The sequence below is a fragment of the Leopardus geoffroyi genome, chromosome D1 (assembly GCF_018350155.1).
Source record: "Leopardus geoffroyi isolate Oge1 chromosome D1, O.geoffroyi_Oge1_pat1.0, whole genome shotgun sequence".
In the NCBI taxonomy this organism is placed as follows: domain Eukaryota; kingdom Metazoa; phylum Chordata; class Mammalia; order Carnivora; family Felidae; genus Leopardus; species Leopardus geoffroyi.
The window spans coordinates 83,027,298-83,050,728 of record NC_059329.1 but is presented as its reverse complement, the minus strand read 5'-3'; the positions used below and the strand labels follow the sequence as shown (position 1 = coordinate 83,050,728).

Genomic DNA, 23,431 nt, shown 5'->3' with positions numbered 1-23,431 from the left:
GCTCAGAGCCTGGAGCCTGCCTTGGATTCTGTGTGTGTCTCTCTCTGTTCCTCCCCCTCTCGCACTGTCTGTCTCTCAAAAATAAATATAGATGAAAAAAATTTTTTTAAATGCAGTAATGACAACCCGAATAACACATCATTCATTCACTTAGTATTTATTATGCACAGTGTACAAAACACTGGGGATTAAAATGTTTATGAGGACATCTTATTTAGTCCTTGCCCTCAAAAAATTTAAACCCAAGAATGGCATGTAAATATTGTGTAGAGGGCTATAAAGGATTGTACACAGTATGAAGGGAACAAAACAGGAAAAAAAAAAAAAAAGGAACTTTGATCCCCTGGAAAGACAGCATTTTCCAATCTACTGTTCTGGAGACAGTGACCTTGTGAACTATATAGCACTTTCAACCCCTATCCAAATACCAATGTGTCTGTTGTCAAGTGAGTCTGAGAAATGCAGCATGCTATACTCCTCTTTTGGAGAGCCACAATGCCCATTAGCATGGTAAAGCTCTGCAGATAATTGTTTAACTTTGTTTACCTCGTATTTCCAAACTTCCTGAAACAAAAACTTCAATTTTATAACCATCCATTCCATAGAATTTGTTTTCTGGGTAGGAAAATACTTAGAAGTATGCTTGGTGTTAATCACTCCACACATGTTTTTTCATTAAGATTTTTTTTTTAATGCTTATTTTTGAGAGACAGAGGGAGAATGGGGGTGGGGCAGAGAGAGAGGGAGACACAGAATCCGAAGCAGGCTCCAGGCTCTGAGCTGTCAGCACAGAGCCCTATGTGGGGTCTGAACCCATGAACTGTGAGATCATGACCTGAGGTGAAGTCAGATGCTTAACCAACTGAGCCACCCAGGTGCCCCTAGTTTTTTTTTTAAGTTTATTTATTTACTATTTGAGAGGGACAGAGACAGTGCCAGTGGGGGAGGGGCAGAGAGAGAGGGAGAGAGAGAGAGAATCCCAAGCAGGCTCCATGCTGCCAGTGCAGGGACTGGCTCGGGACTCAAACTCACGACCCCGTGAGATCATTACCTGAGCCAAAGTTAAGAGTTGGACACTGAGCCACCCAGGCACCCTCTCACATATCTTAATTATGTCATTAAATCCCTATAATAATTCTGAGGGAAAAGCAGATATTCGTATTTCCATTTAAAGGTGAAAAACTGAGGGTTAAAGGCCTCTTCCCAAGTTCACAGAGCTCAAATGGAAATCTGGGTCTTTTTAACATGAAGCCTATCCCTACACCTGTTCTTCCTATGAGACTGAATGAAGCCGACTCCTCCCGAAGAGAGGCCTAACATTTCTGACTAGTCCATCTGATAAACACACTCTGGGAAGGCCAGTTTTGTTTCGTTAAAAAAAAAAAAAAATCATTATATAGGTTTGTTATGTTAATTTTTCAGTTTCTTGTGGATGTTCTTGAGTTTTCTTGTCTTTACGTGTCCTCAAAACAAGGCAACAATTTTAAGATGGTACATTCACCAAACCACCTCATCTCCTTTTTCCTGATTAGAATTTAAGGAAGTTAAGATGAAATCACATGGCTTAGAGTGATTTGCAGAAGCTCTGATTCCATGTCTAGTGTTTTATTTCGGGGAGAAAATGAGCGTGGAATCTTTAAGCCTGAATAGCCTTTTACTGAGAGATGTTGTAATGGAACCCAAATCACTTTGCATCAAGTTGCAAGAGTTTGGCTTTCTCTACACTTTTCCCTTGGGGAGATGTGCATTGTTAGGCCTCAAGACGGCACATCTGGTGAAGGCAGAGAGTGCCCTGGTCTCTTACCCTGGGAACGGTAATGAATACCTTTGGCTTTTGTCCTTTTCGTTCTATTGAAAATAACATATTGTTAGCTCAGGTTATTAGACTGTACATTTGCCTCTCTTCTTCATCAGCTTTCTTGATAGTGGGTTTAAAAAAGAAACTGCTGTCATTATCAAAAGACTTTTGGGCAGGTACTGATTACATGTTTTTGATTAAGAATCTAGACTCATCCAATGCAGTACACACTGGGGCCTTTCCTGACTCACTTGCTAGGAAAGGAGCCCTTTATAGTTGTTTTTATGCTCCAAAAATTAGTGCTTAATATTCTCTTGCTAAGCAAAATGAGGGGACAAGCTTGTGTAAAATTAGAAATAAAGGGTTCTGGTGGCTAAAGTCTTGGGAAATTAAACCCAGCTCTAAAACTTTTTCTTTAAAGCTTCTTGAGAAATATTGAAAGAAAAGAATGAAAGATTGTCTATACATTTTATATTATGCATTTCTTGTAAATACAGTTTCAGCAAAGACAGGGCAGTGATCCTTGCTCTTGTTCTGTCTAGAATGCCCTTCTCCTTCTTCTTACGGTTTATGTCTACTCATCCCTAATGCTAAGGTGGCATCTTCTCCAGGAAGCTTTTGCAATGACCTTTTTATACATATTTCAACAAACTATTGCCATTCTACATTATTGGTCTATTAACATCTACTAGCCTGTAAAAGGTCCAAAGATCTTGTACTATCTTCATTTATATCCTCAGTCCCAGGTCTCAGTCCCAGGGCTAAGGCCTGGTGCACAGTAAGTGGTGAAGGGATAAAATCCACTAAATAAGAGACACTCCTCCAGTCCCAAAGATCAAGATGCACCATAAATGGTATTCTAAATGTGGACATTCCTGAAAGCGCTGAAATCTTTGTAAGATTTTGTGTGTATGTACAGTTTTATGTGGAGATAATCCAGGGTTTCTACTGAATTCTCAAATGCATCAGGGACCCCAAAGTAGGTAAATTCCTGGTAAAAAGAGTTGGCTGAGTTGTCAGCTTACAATTTACCGCCTTTAGTGACACCACCAAAAAAGCCTCTGCCTTCACGTAGTTTGGTTTTGCATTTTTAACTCCAGGGGTACCACCACTTAGCATCATCAGAGGCACGGATTGAGAACCCCCTTCATGCATGACAGCAGAAGCTGGAAACTGCATCAGTGAATACTCAGTTTTCTGCTGACTAACAAGGGATTTCATATTAAAAGTAAGAGAAAACCTTGCTTAGTAACAGTCTGCACTACATATAATAATAGAACACAATTTGTATGGGGAAGCTGTAAGATAGATTTCATTCATAAAAAAACACCATGCTTCTGGCTAGATAAATGACTTGAAGTCCCAGAGAGAAATTATCATTTTTAGTTCTGGGATACCCTTATGCTACTTACACTTTTTAAAATTTAATACATTCACATGTTCAAATGTATTGAGATTTTTAAGCTTGTGAATGAAATTAGCAACGTGCTGTGGCTGTCAACGTGATGCATTGCAATTCCCCCTGAGTGGTAGGGTTTAAAAATTAATTCAGCTCTCGCACCTGTTTGCCGGCATTCGTCTGTTGAATTTCCATCACATTTAATAAGTCTCTGTGACGCAACTCGTGTCCTTTTGCCTGGACTCCTATAATACAGTGTTAAATTCTCACCCATTTGAAATTCAAGTAATATTACAAATTTCAAACTGTTAATTAAAATTTGTGAACTTGAATGGTTCTGGATAAAATTGGCTTTACTCAGTGAGGTTCTTTTTAAACTTCTTCATCGTCTCATCTAATCCCCAACTCCTACAGGTTAAGTCTGATGACAACATGATCTCACTACGGGTGGTTGAGGCTTACAAATCCTCATACAATAGGGGAAAAAATCAAGTTATAGGCTTGAGCAAAAAAGATAAAGAGGAACATTACCTGCTGAGCTGAAATAAAAAACATGGCTTAGAATTAAAGAAAAGGACTGATATTTTTCATATATAATTTTTAAATAAAACATATAACACTATATAATATTATATACTATAATGTAGTATAGTACTATAATTCTATAGTATCTAAGTCTTAAAATGTTGAGGGTAGATGGCATATCTCAAAGTGAATCATGACTCCTTTTACTTATTTAGGTGGTCAATATTAAATTTAATTATTGAATCTTTAAGAAGGAATTGAGGCCTATTTGCCAAATACTGTAAACACAAAGCAGAAGAAGGTTCTAGCATATTTAAGACCCATAATAAGATACTTTATTTGAACCATTACTTTATTTGAACAGGGCAGTGCAGTACTGCCCTCTGAGTTGGGACATTTGCACTTCCCAGCACTGGGAGATAGTAACAAGAAAAGGTATGTAACTGTACTTTTTTGTGAGATGAGCACATACTCAGACCTGATCCTTGGGATCCAAGGTAAGTTGCCTGCCCTCCTGTAGCATACTTAACCTGCAGTGGTACACTGATCAGCTGTTTACAATGATCTTTAAAAAGTGTTTATCACTTCCACTGAAGCATAAGCTTGCAGAAGGCAGGGACTGCGTGTTACTCTCAGAAAGTAGGGAGTTTGCATTATCATAATTTTTCTCATAACACGCTTGTTGAAAGACTAACAGACTATCTGATTGAATTGAAGAATAGATGATTAATATCTCCAAGGGCCAATAGCATATGGATTTTAATTAAATCACAGGTTATAAGTAACTTTTTTCTACCACATCTAAATTCACTACTGAACTGCACTCTTCCATCTTTTATTTTTCCGCCTGTTCTATTCTACTACCTTCGTCTAGGAGCAGTGCTTTCAAAGGCAAAAGTCATATATGTCATTAACCTCATTAGGGAATTTAGACTAGAAAGAAAGTACACCTCTCCTCTCTAAAAATCTCTTAAATATGCACAAAAAACTATTACAGTTTTTAATAATAACCCTCACTAAGATGTACGCCAAATATTTAATAATAAGGATGTGATTAAATAAATTCTAATATTTCTTACTGATACACAGTATAGTGGCATCAAAGGTAGCATGATAAGATACCAAGTGAATAAATTTCAAAATTATATAAATTCAATCATTTCAACTAAATGATGTGAGGATAAAAAAAGGTAAAGAGATAAAGAAAATATGTAAAATTATAATCATGTTATGCTGGTAGAGTGGTGTTACAAGCTTCTAAAAGTTTTCACTTGAATTTCTTAACAATGTTGTATATATGACCAACAAATGAAAATGCTTATATAATACAGAAAATCATGGATTTTACATATTTTAAATATATTTTTAAAGTAGATTCTGTCAACAACTAGATAAGGTAAATTCTTTTTACTGACTAGCTTTATCAAGTGGCTATCATATGTCTACCATTAGGGTAGGTAGTTTTACATTCTAATTTCTAATCATCATAGCCATCTTATAAGTTAGGAACCATTATCCCTATTTTAGACAGGATTAGAGTGGTTATATAACTTGTCTAAGTTCACACAGCTAGTAAACAGCAGGGCTGAAATCTGAATCCTGGTTTTTGTATAATTCCAAAGTTAATTTCTTTTTCAATTACTCAGTAACACAATAGAATGCAGTGACATAAACCCATAAATAATGCAAGGGTGATGAGACATTAAAAAAAGACTAATAAGGAAAAGTGGGTAAGCAATATAGCAATACAGCATGTTGGCTTGATGATTTGAGTCTGTCATCAAAGTCCATTTGCATCTAAAGAGTACAGAGATAAATCAACAGCTTATAAATTCTACCTGTTAGATTACCTTTCTCAGCTTCAACTTTTGAGACAAATATCTGAAGCACACAAGACTCTAAATTAAGGCCTTCTAGTAGATTTTACATAAATGTTAATATTTTTTGTTTGTTTTTTAAAGGAAGGAAATGTAGTGCTTTCAACATCGTTGCAATGTATGCTGTGTCTAAAACAGCTCACTGAATAATAATAATTAGGCAACAGAAATCTCCATTCAACAATAATTTATGTTACTATTAATAACAATCCATTTTCCCTTTTCAAAATCCATAGACTTTTTGTGTGAGGTCTAACTTGTCACCTGGCTAATGAGATGCTGATGTACCTTGAATGAATTGGCAGCCAGCCCATCCTTAGAGTTCTTTAACGTGAGGAAGAAAAACTAGGTAGAAGGGTAAAGTGACAGCAGAGAATAATGTTTTCAACAAAAAAGGGGTGCTTTCCCCAGTCTTAGGCTTTTCGCACGCTGCTTCTCAAGGTTCAGGTTCCCAGTGCCTTTACTGCAACACTGCTGCATGCTGACATCTTAACCATTCCTTTAAAGAGTAAGACAGTTGTTGCTTGTATAGAAAGTCTTTCCTTTCCTGGTGAATTCGTTATAAAAAAATTTTTATAGTATTTGCTCTATTCACTCAAGTGCATTCGCTCATTCAATTATCCACTCACTCACTCATTCATTTTTTTATGTGCCCATGCAACAAGAGTTGAAAAATAAATAGATTATCTACTAGAGGTGCATCTCTTTTGGGCATTTAAAATACATTGTTGGGGCACCTGGGTGGCTCAGTCCGTTGAGCGTCCGACTTCGGCTCAGGTCATGATCTCACAGTTTGTGGGTTCGAGCCCCGCATCAGGCTCTGTGCTGACCGCTTGCTCAGAGCCTGGAGGCTGCTTCAGATTCTGTGTCTCCTTCTCTCTCTGCCCCTCCCCCCGCTCACTCTTTGTCTCACTCTGCTTGTCAAAAATAAATAAATGTAAAAACATTTTTTTAAATACATTGTCTGATTTAGTAATCCAAGAATCTTGTAAGGTAGTTATCATCACCCATATTTTGCAGATGAAACAACAGATTCAGAGAAGGTAATAAATGCCCAAATTTACAAAGATAGGAAATGACACAGCCGGCTCAAATCTACCTGACTCAATAGTTCTTGCTTTCGTTAATCCAGTTTGTTGACTTCTTCAACATATCCTCTAACAGATGGGTGCTGAGGCTATTCAGGAAAATGAGATGTAGTCACTCTATCTTTGAGCTCACACAGTATATAAGGGAGACAAAGTATAATGGAGCAAATGTTCATCAGATATATAAACAGCAGATAAACAGGAGATATATAAATATATTGAAAAAGTAAGCAACTTCAGGAGGAGGGTAAAAAGGAAAGTGCAGGAAGGATCCAAAGTAATGATACATAAGCCTAGTCTTAAAAGAAGTAGAGATTTTGTAGAGTAGGTAGGGGCAAGAGAAAACATGAAGAAGGACATATCCTGCAGAGGAAGATCATACAAAAAAGGATGGAAGTGAGAAAGCAGAAAGTGAGTTCTGGGAGCCTAAATGGTGAGGCTTTGGTATAGATATGGAGGGCTGTGGTGGGGAGTGGCAGTGAAGAAATTAGGTTAAAAAGACAGGCAGAAGCCAGATCATGAAGGACCTTGTTTTTCATGTGAAGGTGTTTAAATTTTGTCTTACAGATGATAGGAACCTATTAAGAATTTTATGGAGAGGTGTGATATTATGAGGCTTCTATTTATAAACATAACTCTGTAAGTATATTTTATAAACATGACTCTGGTAGAGTTTGAGGAGGTTGGGAGAGACAGAAGATAGAGTCCAGTTAAAAGATTAAGGTAGTAATTTTGGCAAAGATGATAAACGTTTACAATAAAACAATGACAGTGGAAACCTGGGGTTGGGGAAAATAGAAGGATTTAAGAGACATTTAGGAGGCAGAACTGAAAAGTTCTAGTGATAAACCTTTATACTTCAACTCAAGGTTGATTTGCAGGTTTTGATTTGGGCTTTTGGGTAAATGTAGTTAGGTGCACTGGAAACTGGGTAAATGTAGTTAGGTGCATTGGAAATAGACAAAGAGGAAGGGTCAGTGGCACTCAGCAAGGTAAGATTTGGAACACTGAACTTTATATGCTTGTAGGATACATTGACTGATATGTTCAGAAAGTTGGGCAAATATTGGTCTAAAATTCAGAAGAAAGATTTCAACTGCAGATGGGAATACAGATGATGTCAGATCTGTGGAAATGGATGTAGATGTCCAGCATCACATGTATTGTGAGAAAAGACCCAAGGACTGAAACCCCAGTAAATATCAACATTAAAGGCACAAGCAGAGGAAGAGAAATTAGTACTAAAAAATACAATCAGAGAGGTAGGAGGGAGATAAAAGGGAGATTATGTCATCATAAACATCAGTGGAGAAGGGGAAGGTAGTTAAAAGACAGAGAGTGGCAAAATATTCTGCTTCATTTTAGAATTATTTGTTTAGATGTCTAATACTCCATTAGAGTTTAAACTTCTTCTTATGAACATATAACAAGGATGGGTATATATATATATATATATATATATATATATATATAGAGAGAGAGAGAGAGAGAGAGAGAGAGAGAGAGAGAAGGAGAGAGAGAGAGAGATGTAGCTAGATATGGATGGATATATACATATATATGTATGTGTGTGTGTGTGTGTGTGTGTGTGTGTGTATATATATATATATATATATATATATATATTACTGAAAAACAAAGAAAGTAGGAAAAGGGAAGTCATCAAAAGGAAATAATCAAGAGATGTTAGAATTAAAACAGCAGTGCTTGTCCTGGTTTATTCATATTTCAATGTTTTAGAAGAAAAGGTTGGTCAAGTACCAGAGTGACACAGCTCAACAGATACACAAAATTGATGCTAACAATTATCAAGATTATGCTACAAAATGTCACATAACAGAAATAGAGGAATGAGAATTAAGCTTGAGATCAAATACATCAGGAATGAAGAGCCAATGGAAGTTTTTGAACAAGTAAATTAAATGATTAGTAAACTGTAATGTCTTAGGGGATCGGTTGAAATAATAAAAAATAAACACGAAATAATAAAAAATTGAGAGCGAAGTAACATTTAAGAGAAGAGAAAATATTAGTGACGAAATAGGATACAGAAGGGTCCCAGTACTTTGATTTATGTTTAGTTTCTTTGTATTGAAAACTCTACTCCCAGACTTGTCCCTTGGCTACTTATTCTTTAAGTCTTTGCTTAAAGGCCTCCATAAAACCCCTAACCTGCTATGTCTCCCTACTATACTTTCTCATGACTATTTTTTTCTTAACATTTATACAATTTATAATTCTCTCTTTGAGGGATTATTTGCTTATTGCCTGCCCCCCCCCCCCACACACACTGAGGCACAAAAAGATTAAATAACTTGTCAAAAATCACACATCCCTTAAGTAGCAAAACCAGGATATGAATGCAGTTCTGTCTTACTTGAAAGCCTATATTCTTCCTCCTATACCACACTGCCACAAGGAAAATAAAAGATGGACAAAATGCTATGATAGTTTAAATCAAAGACTATCCAACACAGGAGATCAGAGACGCAATCGTGAAAAAATGGCATTTATGCTGGATCTTAAGAGTGTAGATGTTTTCAACCAGTGGAAATGTTTTCAACCAGTAGAGATAGAAGGAGAATTTTGTTGTTTTGTTTATTTGTTGTTGTTTTTCCAGGTAGAGGATATAGCATGATCAAAGATATAAGCAAGGAAAGTACAAGTCATGTTTGGGGAAAAAGGACAGAACAATTAGGTAAGAATATAGGAGGATGATGAGAGAGAAGCATGAAAACTATGGCTCAGGCCAGAGAATGGACCCAAATATGGCAAACTTATGGGATAAAATGCAGCAGCAATGAAGAGCTAATGAAAGTTTTTGAACAAGTAAATTCAATGATTAGTAAAATTGTAATGCCTTAGGGGATTGGTTGGATGTTAATGAATAGAGCAAAACTCACTCAAATTAAGATAACAAAATAATAAAGGATATGTAGGGATCACAAAAAGCCAACTATAGGAAATACCATTAGACTTTACGGGAATTGGAAACCTATCCAACAAGCATTCTTTCCACACTTGTGTTTGTGTGTGCATTTGTGTGTGTGTGCGTGTGTGAACATCTCTTCCATTTACTGGATGTCTGTTCTTTCTGCAAACTTATTTCCTTCACTCTGCTCATGGTTCCCAGTTCTCTTAACTCTGATTTTCACCTTGCTCTGGACTGACAGAGAGTCAAATCTAGTCTCAATTCTACACTCCCAGTACCATATAATTATAGTTTCTGGGTTTGGTGGCTCACATTTTGAGAAAAGTATCTAATTTATATGACCTAATCAGTTGCTTCTTGGGTGACCTGGTATCAACATGACTGCCTAGGTGCACTGTTTCTTAATCAGGTATCAGGATCTGGTAGGAGACTGGGCAATTCTAAAGGAAGAGAGTGTGGGCTGGGCAGACACTTGTAAATATGAGTAACAAATGGATTTAAGGGGAGAGAGTGAAAGCAGGTAAACCTCTAAGGAGGCTCTTGTAATAGTCTACACAAGAAATAACAGTAGTGGTGGTAGGTATGGAAAAGAGAACTTAACCAAAAGCCACAATCAGAGCAGAATTTAATAAATGATCAATGGAAAAATGTGTGTGGGGGTGTGTGTGTCAGAAAATGATGCAAAACTATCTTTGAAGTTTCCATACCAGAGACTAGGAAAATGCCTGATGTAGTTTCATAAGACATTAGAGACTGGGAGGTTTAATATACCTTCCCTTTATGAGAAAATAAAATTGGGACCAGAGAGACAAAGTGACTTAAGTAACACTCAATTAGTAGTAGAGTAGGAATTAAGACTTGTGGAGATTGGGGGCGCCTGGGTGGCGCAGTCGGTTAAGCGTCCGACTTCAGCCAGGTCACGATCTCGCGGTCTGTGAGTTCGAGCCCCGCGTCAGGCTCTGGGCTGATGGCTCAGAGCCTGGAGCCTGTTTCCGATTCTGTGTCTCCCTCTCTCTCTGCCCCTCCCTCGTTCATGCTCTGTCTCTCTCTGTCCCAAAAATAAATAAACGTTGAAAAAAAAAAAAAAAAAAGACTTGTGGAGATTGGACTTGGCCAGGAAGTGGTGATAAAAATTTGGACCTTGGGTGGGGTAGAAGAAATGGTGCTGCAAGATTTCCAAGAAAATAGGCAAGAACACTATTCCATGGGAAGTGTTAGAGATACAAAAGGAAAGATACCTGTGTTAGTAAGGTGAAGATATAAGAGTAACAGAATTGGGCACTGAATAAGAGAGAAGTGGAAGCTGGTCAGGACTAGGGCTAGTCATGGTCAGGTAGGTATAGAATGTATAAGAAATCAAGTTAGCTGGGAACCAAGAACACTGAAAAGAAGGCTTACTAGTCACCAGTGGTAGTGTGAGTAGGAAGCCAGATTGACATGGTCAGTCAGCCAACTGGCAGCAATTGAATGGAATCCAGGTATTAACATATGCACAACAAACCCAGGAAGAAAAGATGGTTTTGGTGTAGAAAATTATGAATTTGTCACATTACACATTTTGAGATGGGGGTGTTGGCAAGAAATTCAGGTGGAGATGCCCTGTAGACCACTGGAAATATGGGAGTGGACCTCGGAAATGTGATCCTAGCCAGAGGCATATCTGTCTGTCTATCAAATGACCTGCTAAAAGTGACATTCTAGAGAGAAGAGAAGATGTCTCAGTGTAGCCTTATTTTGGTGGGGGTGGGGGGGAAGGAAGAGAAGATCTAAAAATAAGGCTATTAGTCTTGGACAGTAGAGTGGTGTGATTGCCACTGGAGATTTGGGAAAACTATAAATTTTATCATGCTTTGGTAGCATATTAGAACTGTTATACAGCAGTTACACAGCAACTCTTTCAACAAAAGACTACTGAAAAAGACACAAATTACAGGGTCCATTTTGTTTACCTAGGTAGATGAATTAAAGGGGAAAAAACCTCACCACTAGTCATGGCCTCCTTCTTTAAAGAACAATTCCTTCTTTAAAGCATTATTTGAATAATTGCAATCCTGAGGAGGACTCTATGGACTGACTGGAACTGTCCTAAGTAGTTCGTTAAGCTTTAGTCACCGTGCTAGTGCCACGTAATTCGAGTGGCAGGCATTTTAAATGGAACTAGTGTAAAATTCTGCCAAACAAGGAGATGCTAAGGATAACTATGGTCCAAATTAAGTCCTTGAGTTTAGGGAACTTGAATACCAGGCCAAGAAAAAGAAAGATGAGATGATGAGAAAAGAGAAAAGAAGGAGAAAGACAGAAACAATTGGCAAAAGAAGCAAAAACTAAAACACACAGTAAAAGATTACTTAAGTAGGAGCCATGAGACAGTAAAAACAAGAAAGATCTGAGTAAGCAGAAAATAGTAATCCTGGAAAAAAGTTAGTAGTAGAGAAGAGCCAAACAAAAATAATAATAATTTACTCGAGAAAAGAAGTTTCCTGTTGAGGCTGCAATACAATCGTTGAGTTGCAAAACTGTGTAGCATCCTGAACAACCTTTAAGTTGTCTTCCAGTCTTTCAGAGATCTGTGAAGCTCAGATAACTGTCTTTCTTAATAACATGAATAGACTTACAATAATTCCTTCTTATTATCACATATACCTTATAATAACCATTTATCACTTAAGTCTGCCTACATGTCTCTTTGATTTCCACAACCTAAATAGCCAAACATACGTTTTGCTCATCAGGTGAACCCTAGATGGAAAAGGGGAAGGGAAAAAGGAAGAAGCAAGCATTCAATCACAACAAACAAAACAGGATTTCTAAAGGGGATGTGTGTATATGTAAAACCCTCTGAAGACATGCTCATACTATATACATTTATGCATACAAGTGTGTGTGTGTGTGTGTGTGTGTGTGGTAAGTCAGTGGATGAAATAAATAGGAAGAACTGGAGATAACAGAACAAATCAGCACAAAATATGAAATAACTGTGTATATTTACTATTTAAAATGTTAAGATTTAAAATAATTGATAGAGACTATGCTGAAAGAATAAGAACAAGAGTATTTTTTAAAAATAGAACTTGCAGGGATGAATAGTGAATTTAAAAATTCCACAAGTGGGTTAACAGCAGATTAACTATCTCTTTAAAAGAGACTTAGCAAATCAGTAAAGGATCTTACCCAGATTGTAACATACAGAGACAAAGACACAGGAAATATGAGAGACGTGGTGAGGAATAAGTGCTGCCCAGGAGTCAAGAAAGTAAAGGAAACAAATCTGGAAAGAAATAATGTCTGATATTTCCAGAAATAGAACTATTAAAGAAGTTTGTTTTGTTTCATTAATGATCAATAAAAACAAAGTCACAACCAAGTACATCACAATTAAACAACAATGACAGGAAAATCTTTAAAGGTAGCCAGAGAAAGAAAAAGACCAACCATAAAATAATGACAGTTAGACTTTTCACCAACTATGATAAATGTCAAGAGACGATAAAATATTACCTTCAAAGTACTGAGTGAAAATATTCATAAATCTGTTGACTTTATACTCAACTAATTATCACTCAAAAGTGAGGGCAAAATAAAGATATATTTAGACAAAGTTTGAAAATATATCACTCACTGATCTTCAGTGAAAATATCAAAATATGTACTTGGGTAAGAAGAAAACTGATCCCAGAAAGGAGTGGGGAGTATATGCTAAGGAGAAAAAAAAGTAAACATGATGCTATATGCAAATAAGCACTATGAAGACTACTACCTAAATAGGGGAAAATCACTTTTTTGTTAATTCTTAGAAGATGAAAACTTCTTATTTATCACTTACGCAATTTCATCAGTGCCTACAACAATGTGGAGTCACAATAAATACTTGATTAAATAAATTGTGATGTATAAATAAAATGTGTCTCATCTCAATGTTAGGTCAAATTCCCTGCTTTGCTAATAAGGAAACTGAAGATATAGAAGACTGACCCAGTATTGTGTGACATATTGAATCTGATCCACCCTTTAGAGAACAGGAAAGATATCACAATGCCAAGATGATTATGACAGTTTCTCTTATTACTGTAGGTTTGAGTCTACTAACAATAGAAAGTGCCTATTGCTAAAGAAACTAGTTAGTTGGGAAATTTTATTATTAGCTGTCTCTTATCTCATCCATGTTCTAAACATCACAAGAACTACAAAGAAATGGACACTGATTAATTCATTCAAGAAATATTAATTAAACACCTATCATAAGCCAAATACTGTATCAGGTGTTGAAGATGTAACAATGAAAAAGATATATCTAATCCTTGCTCTCAAAGAGTTAGTAGTCCAACTGATAAGAAAGTCATTAAATGAATACTCATGCATTATGAGAATGTAGGAAGTCCTACTGCTTACTGTGTACTACACGCAAATGTAAGGGGAGAATATACGTTCTCTGGTTTATAATATGGAATGAGATTTTAAGTAATTAAAAATATGTGAGGCAGTATATTGTCACATAAAGAATAAATGGGTAAAATAAATTAAAATGCAAAACTACTATATTCTTTAAGAAAAACTTTTTTTTAATGTTTATTTATTTTTGAGAAAGAGAGACAGAGACAGAGCTTGAGCTTGCCCCTCTGGAGGGGCAGAGAGAGAGGGAGACACAGAATCTGAAGCAGGCTCCAGGCCTGTACAGAGCCCAACATGGGGCTCAAACACACAAACTGCAAAATCATGACCTGAACTGAAGTCAGACACTTAACCAACTGAGCAGCCACCCAGGCTTCCCAAAACTGCTAATTCTTGACAAAAATAAAAAGATGGGGAAAGATACAAAACAATTACATACATAAAAGATATGAAAAACTAATATGGATTCCTTTTATTTTTAAATTCTGAGGAATATCTTTTCCAGATATTCCATAATTTCTCAACTTCACAAAACAAAAGATATAACAGAAAATAATTTGGAAGCTTTTGTGTTAGTTTTTCATTATAATTAAAGCTTGGACATCAAACCTACTCTCATTCACTATTCCCCCTCCCAGCCCTAGAAATCTAACCTTTGATCTTTATCAACCTATTAACATCTGGGGTTCTCTTTCTCTGACAGTCTTTTGGGGTGGTTTAAACATTTAAACTTTGAAAATGAAAGCAGATGCTTGTCTTCAAAATATGTTCCCAATGTATACATATAACTGCTGATGTCTGAAACCTACTCTTTGGAAAAGTGCTGCACACTGTTGATCCTCTCAGTACTTTTAGGGTGAAGTAAAGACAGGTAATTGTACCTACCATGTAAATGAGATCTGAATCATGTTAATCTCAAAAACAGGATGGTAGTACAAATATAGAAGACTGCTTTATCTTAATTCTTAAATCGAGAGCTCTTGTAAATATCTAGCACCAAATTCTTAAAACTTCTGAATAACTAGTTACAGGAACAAATAATCTTTCTCCTTCTTCTTCTTTTTTTTTTTCTAATCAATAAAGATAAGGACAAGATGGCCAGGCTATTTATATACATCTTTGCAAAATTAATACCAATGTGAAAACTACTATATGCAGAACATACAATACCAGCAGATCACTTTAATTTTCACCTGTAGAAGTACACAAAATATAACATAAGAAATGGGGTAAGAAATAAGTAAAGGGATGCATTTCTCTTCTCTTGTTCCATAAAAGCAGTTTGAAATTCAGCCATAATCATTAAGACTTAGAGGACTTGATTATGCTGAATTATTGTTCTAAAAATCTAACCCAACTCAAGGTCACATTTAGGATAGTGGATACCAAGATAATGGGGGGAATTTTAGGGATTTGGAATTCCACTGGGTTTGGGGATTGGACTCTGAATTGCCTATCTTGTACTCCCTTCAGCCCTTTGAAATCCTACCTGCTATTTGTTCATTCCTTTTTTACTTCTGCGATTACTGAGTATCTACTGTGTGCCATGCACTTTTCTATAGATAGCTATCACTTCTCCCCCTAAAGACTCAACTCAAAGGTCTCCTTTCTGTAACTTCTACTTAACCCTTCTCCACAATAAATTAAACCCTCTCACTACATCAAAATCAACTTCTCCCTTCTCTGGGTTCCCATACCTTTTCATTCATGACTCTACACAGCACTTATCACAGGGTGACAGAGTGAGCTGCTTTTATGACTCTCTCCCATATGAGAGAAGTGAGATCCTGGAAGACTGAGCTGTCAGCATCCTCCAGCAACAGTTCACACTGTACCTTAATTATGAGAAAGGGATCTAGGGTAGCGTCCTAAATAAGAGCACAGAGTCTATAGTGAGATTACTTCTAATTCCAGCTCCATGTGACAAGAGACAAGTTACCTAGACTCTGTGCTTCAGTTTACTCATATATAAAATGGGGATAAAAACAGTACCCACCTTGTAGGTTATTGAGGATTGATTTAATACATGAAAATAATTTAGGATAGTGTCTTATATTTGCTCAATAAGTGTTAGCTAGCATTCATCATAATCATCACCACCATCATCATCATCATTATCATCATCATCAAATTAGGCTTGGGCCACCATTACTTGGGATTAGGGCAATCCCTGCTCCCCACGTGATACTTCAAACTGAGAATGGCCAGGTTTTTAGAAGGAAAAAAGATTTTTCAGGTTTCTTTCTTTCTTTCTTTTCTTTCTTTCTTTCTTTCTCTCTCTTTCTTTCTCTTTCTTTCTTTTTTTCTTTCTTTCTTTCTTTCTTTCTTTCTTTCTTTCTTTCTTTCCATATTTCATTTTTTTCTGAGTTGGGCTTCTTGTACAGAATGTCTCTTGGAAAGATTTCTTATTAAAATAAGAAATAAGTTTACTTATGAAATGTCATTTGATAATTTAGTTGGCATGAAGTTACCATACTAATGTACACAGTGTATAACAGATTGAACTCAAGAGATTTAAATGACAGAATTGTATTATCATAGGCGGTGACAATGACATCTGTAATTCACTGGCAAGCCATCCAATTTTGACTGTAGGTTTGACCATACTACAGAGTGACAGATCGACCAGAGAGTGACAATTGAACTCTCTGACATCTTCATTTATTTCATAATCATGGCAATGTTTGTATACAGAGTGCTTCTGGGGGAAGATGGAGGAAGTAACATGTAAGTTATTAAAACAATAAAAGGATGGCAAACTGGTCTAATTAATTTCATCAGGAAAAAGTTGCACTAAAATTTGATGGCAATGACTACTTCTTAACGAATGCTGCACTTCATTTATTTTGTATTTTGGATGTTTCTCTCCAGATTAACAAAGCTTTGTTGGAAAAATATAATGATTTCAGATACAAGCAGAGGCATAAGCTATTAATGCTACTGTGGAAAGATATACCTTATATGCCAGTGCAGAAAAAAAAAAAAAAAAAAGATTCTTCTTTTTTCTAAAAGTCACATAATCCCTAAGGGAAGAAAAGCTTGGAATGAAGCAATTAGCCTATCACAAATCACACGGTTTGGCTGTGGACAGGTATTCATTGGTATAAGATCACAGTCATAGTTCTGACTAGTACACTTGTTTGTTCCCTGGATCTTCTCAGGTCTGGATAGAGAGAAGTAGAAAATGCTTATAGTTGTATATACACTTTACAATTCACAGAGAACTTTCTTACATACCACCATCTCATTTATTGGTCATAGCAAGAATTAGTTATTCTTCTTTTCCAGATGAGGAAATAAGGATCAGAGAAGAGAAGTGATTTACTCAAGTTCACAGAGCACATAAATAGCAGAATCAGACAAAGAACTTGAGAATTTTTGATTCCATGTCCTAGGGAGTCTCATCTATTCCTCAAGCTGTTTTAATTTATACTGAGTACTTGGATGCTTAGGTCTCCCCCCTCTTCAGTGTGAAGGGGAGAGTACAATTGATTCTCAGTAACACCTAACAACTTATACTTTTTTCCCTGAATTTTCATTTTACCTTGGCTGGGAATGTACACATCTTTTTATTGATTTATTTGTTCAACAAGCATTCATTAAGATCTGGCCATGTACCCAGTTCATGAGTCAGAATAAAGGTTACACAGAAGTTTCAGTCAGGGAATAAAGTCTATATATTTAATCAACAAGAATCAAACAAATCTAAGAAACCTACCCCCCTCCGTTCTACCATTCAAAAATTGATATTGTATGCCTTCTGTCACGTTTTGATTATCAGTGCATTGATTATATATTTTGTGAATTTGAATCTAAATTCCAATGATCTGAAAAGCATACTTTGATTTTGGCATGTGCTTGGAAACTGAGTGTATTTCAATATTACAAAACATAGTTACATTATGAACAAAATAACAAATGGTCATAATCATCAATATTATTCACTTCCATTTCAAGATGAGGAAGAAAAGGCCTAGAACTGTTCGAGTCTACACAGGAAGCAAGCAGAACCAGGACTTGAACTAAACTCTCTTTGTTAAACTGAATTTAATAATTAAGTTTCCCTTGATGTATCCAGAGAATGGAAAGAACAATGAAATATGGAATAAAATATGGACAGCCTTTTGAGACAATATTCAGAGGTATGTCTAGAACCAATCCCATTTTTTTAAGCCTCTGTAAATCAAATATACACAAATTCTGCAAAATCTAGACCACAGCCATGTTTTTTAAAAAATTAAGTACATAAATCTTTTTCCTGGGGAGCTGGAGGGATTTTTATATGTATCATTTCCCATTATTAAAGATTCTTAATTAATAAAAATATTTTATTAGTGTTATTTTTCTTACCAGCACCTCTAAAGAATAAGGGAAGAAAAATATCATTTCAGCCTAAAGATGAATAAACTAAAATACTGGGAAGGCAGTGTGTTTGCCTAATTTACCTGAGTACTTTAGTGTTAATGTTATTAGTGCATATTGGTGTGGGAGAGATTCAGTTTATGGTCTACAAGACTGAACACCAATTTTTTACTAACATTGATGTTATTTCACTGAATACCAACTGTATAAAAGCAGAACCTTCCTGGATCTATGTGATTTTCTTTATTTGATAAATTAACCTTGAAAAAGCATTTACCAAATGTCTTCCAAGGGCCAAAATTACGATAAGTGCTGGGGACACCCTGATGAGTAAAAGAGTCACAGCAGTGGCCTCACAGTGCTTAGTATCTGGAGCAGCGCCATCCAATAAAAATATAATGCAATCTACATATGTGATTTAAAAATTTCTACAGCCATGTTAAAAAAGTAAAAAGAAACAGGTACAGTTAACTTTAATACTGTATGTAACTCGATAATTTCTAAAATGTTACCATTTCAACATAGAATGAGCATATAAATTTTTGAGATACATTAAATTCTTTTTTCAAACTAAGGTGTGTATTTTACATATATGACCTCTCAATTAGGAGCAGCCGCATTTCAAGAATTCCAAAGACACATGTGGCTACTGGCAAGTGTACTAGATAGTATAGGTCTAGGGGAGAAGTTAAATAGAAAGCAATAAGAACAGTGTCAGTGCTTCGGCAGGGAAATTCAGTACTATGGGGAGCATGTGGGAGAACACCTCAACTAACTAATCTGTGTAGAGCTAGAAAAACCTTCCTGGAGGAAGTGACACTTTTAACTAAAGCTCAAAAGGATGAGCTGGCATTAACCACAGGAGAGGATAGGGGTTGGGCACTCTAGTGTTAATGTTAATAATATCCAAGGCCTGGAGTAGAGGGACTGTGGTGTGCCGGAAAGACACGACCATCAGGACTCTAGCATGGCTGGAACGGAGATTACTATGGAGAAGCAACAGAGATGAAAACGAAAAGGTAGAAACCGGTCCATGAAAACCTTTGCAAGCCATGTAAAAGAATTTGGACTTTATTCTAAGGAATTCATCCTTTCTAAAGACTTAAGGCCTCTATTTATGGAACTAGCAATTTCAGACTGAAATGTGCTCCTCTTCACTGAAATACAAGGGGGGAGTAAGATAGATGGAGATGAAAAGGCTAAAATGCAAGATGACCACTTATTAGAGGTAATGAAGAATTTGGCTCTACATTAAATTAGTCCCTCAGGCCATTTTCAAGTCTTAAATTTCATAAATCCAATTTTTCAGCTATAACTGCATTAGAATAGAAACTATGCTTAACAAAATGTGACTTGTTATTTATAAATTATTTTTGGAGGGAACACTATCTAACATGTGTGACATATTAACATTGAAATTTCTGCCTAGCAGTTCTGAATAGTGTGTATGAATAGTGAAGTCCCACAGGTCGTTTTTGGAATTATAAATTACTAATTTGGTAATTTACAAAGTAATCCATGGTAGTTATAAGTTTCCTGCCTCAATTTGCAGCCTGCCTCAATTTGCAGAAGACACAGAATCTGTCTTCTGGTGCTGATAGGATATGGAAGAGTACTGGAGTATACTCATTTGTACTAGTGAAATGCACCAGGCTCTAGGTTCTACAAATTACAACTTACTTACTTGAATTATTATATAATCCCACTAAGTATATTGTGATTACAAGTGTGGTGGTCTTCCTTGTCCCGATGGATTATTAGCTTTTTGAAAGCAAGGGAAATGATTTATATTTCCATCAATATATGGGTTTTACCATGTGTCAGGAACTGTGGCATATTTCCCAGAGTGCCTGGATAATCTTGAACATATTTAGCATGAATTTATTAGAACCAGAAAAGATGTCCAAATATAGTCACAGCATATTATAGCTTGACAAAATACATGTTTGTTAAATAAAGATATTGCTTAGGAGCTGTACCAGCTTGAATAGTGTCCCCCCAAGTTTGTGTTTACCAGGAAGCTGTGAACGTGACTTTATTTCAAAATAAGGTCCTTGCAGATATAATCAAGTTGAGAACATACTCTATTAGGGTAGGCGCTAAATCCAATATGACTGGTGTCTTTATACTAAAGATAAATTTGGACACAAAAAACATGTATGGGGATAGTGAGAGTGGAGGCAGAGACTCAGTGATGCATGCACAAGCCAACGAACACCAGGGATTATTGGCAAGTGCCAGACACAAGGTAGCGTCAAGGAGGTAGCTATTCTCCCCCAGAGCCCTGCTGATACCTTCATTTAGGACTTCTGGCCTCCAGAACTGTGAAAGAATAAATTTGTGTTATTTTAAGCCACCAAATATGTGGTACTTTGTTAATACAGCACTAGGAAATGAAACTAATAGAGGAAACTTCCTGGGCCCTCCAATGCTTCCCATATTTCCTTCATGAATTAGCTCTCTTAAGAGACTTCTGTTTAATGGACTTGACAGATTAATCCCTTTCTCTGTTAAACTGTCTCAGCATGGTATTTTACTCTCGAATATTCCTATACAGTCCTGCTCCCACCAAAAGAGCTGTAAGCCAAGAGCACTTACTATTGCCATTAAATAATTCAATCAAATATTACATAAACTGGTGAAATATGAATGCAAAAAGAAAGACATCTGCTGTTCCAATGAAAAGTAAATTGGAGACTTTGGAGAGTCTTAATAAAGATAAGTCATGTAAAAAATGCAATCAAATTAGATGTAGGTGAGGTAATTATGAAAGATTTAAAAAATTATGAAAATGTAGAAAATTAAGAAAATCTAGAAAATATGCTCAGATAGCTTTGTAAGTACCTTTGAACTCTAAGTTCGTTTTAATAAAAATAAAATCAGCGCTTGTAGAAGGTATGCCATGGGTATGGTTTATGCAAGAATGGACTTTGTGGAACTGCAATTAGGACCTAAGCATCTCCATATATATAAATATGGATAGGTTCTATAAATTCTCCCCAGGTACCAACTTTTTCTATTACCCACACAATCATAACTTCAGACTACAACAAATAAGAGGGTTTCCACTATAAGTAGAAAAACCTTGTTTACTATTACCATTTTTTAATCTAGTTACCTCTGACCCATTTTTCACTAGTACTCAGTATAATGCCTGGTATATACCAGCCTCTTCCAAAATACTTTGTGAATGAATGAGCATAAAATGCAAACTGTTTTTTTTTATGTTTTTTTTTTTTCCTTTTCTACAGAATTATATCATCATCAATAAAGTTGTATTATTATGGGCTGATTTGAACTATAAAAATGGACTCATTATGGGGAACTCAATCTTTTAATGGCATTTATTAAAGCCTACACATATATGAATATTCTCACTTTTACAATATCATTTGTCATAGCCCTAATACGTTTTTCACATCATAATCTTTCTGAAAGTACTTCAATTGTTTCTATTCTACATCTTGATATAATTTCTCTGTAATGCCACAGTGTTAGTACCCCAAGTTCGAAGATTAGGACCTTGAGACCAAAAAATTAATATCTTAAAGGCAAAAATACCCAGTTATGCCTCTGATTCTAGATTAGTACAGACTCTGTCATTAATTAGGCTGTATACCTTCGAGGATACTATTGACCCTCTCAGAGTCGCAGTTTCTTCAGTTATCAGATGAGGTTTTTGATTGGCTGACTGCCCTCAGCCCTAGTCTTCATTTTTAGCACCAGAAAATTCTGGATTTTCTTATGAATAAAAAATGTGACTTTTCACTGTCATCATTTCCATATGGGAGACAGAGAACAACACATATAGCTAGTTAAATCATGACAAAAAGGTAAGGTAAGGTGGTAATGTTTAGTGAGTATGGGATGGAAAGAAAGGGACACAAGACACAGCGTGAATTAATGCAGCCTACTAGTACAAACTCTTTTTGGGAAACAAATACAATGGCATATTTTATGATCATCTAACCCACAAGAATTGTGCTCTTAGTTGCCTAAAGGAATCTCAGTGGTAAGTTGGAAGGGCCTTGAGGTATATATAAAGCTTAAAACATTTAAAGACTTGATCAACTCTTTATATTTTATTATTCTAAGTAAAATATAGTGTTATTAAGTTATGTCATAAAACAATTGCTATATGATCTCTAAATCTTGATCTGAATGAATTTATAATCAAGCTTTATTCCTTAAATTATAGATAATATTAAGATTAGAGGCAACCAATATCAGGTTCTTTTTACAAGTTATACAATTATTTATTTTTCTCCACTTCTTTAGCTACTTAGGTAACTTAATAGGAGTCATGGGAAAGAAATCCTAATACATTTGGTAAATAAAAATGATGTAGGGTTTCAGATGGCCCACAAGACAAAGAATGTAACATGAATTCTGTTAAATAACTGCAGGAGTTGTATTTTTGCCTTGGAAAACTTTCATCATGGAACACAGCTGTGAAACAACTTTGGCTTCAAACAGAAAGGCTATAATAAAGCGCCTCCTAGCTAGACTTAAGTTCAAGAGGTTTATGGTGGCGAACAGCAGAAAAGATGAAATGTTTCAATAAGCCCCTCAGGCTGATTTAGTTAGCATTCACAAAGTAGAATAACCTATACATCACATACCCTTTGTTAGCTGGTTGTTTAGAATAGATGTATGAGTCACTAGATTTTATTTTAGCAGTTGGGCAATGCAATTCTCCTTTTGCCCAAAATATTAAAATGCAGAAATGTGAAACTAAGAGAGGTAATGTCAGATCTTATACAGAATGCTTATCAACCACTGTGATGGATCAAGAAATTCTGCTCTCACCATTCCATGTTGCACCTTGGTAGGCACAATGATAAATTACCTCTCATGAAAAAACAATCTATTGTTCAACTAATCAGCAACTATAGTATATTTTCTTAAATTGTGTGGGGAGAGGTGCTGGGGGAGGGAAGCTTGCAGAACCAAAAGAAAGCTGATATAGAGAGAAAGATAGGCAAGATTCTATCCTGAATGATTTTAAGTACAAATGAATCCCTCTGGGAGTTTGGAGGATATGTGTATATGTGTGTGTGT

The 23,431-nt window shown here is 35.9% G+C and overlaps 1 protein-coding gene across 7 annotated transcripts in view; it reads right to left on the bottom strand.

Annotated features, from left to right (window-relative positions):
- Positions 1–23,431, bottom strand: part of METTL15 (methyltransferase like 15) — a 212,421-nt gene that overhangs the window by 36,055 nt on the left and 152,935 nt on the right. The window lies entirely within an intron of this gene.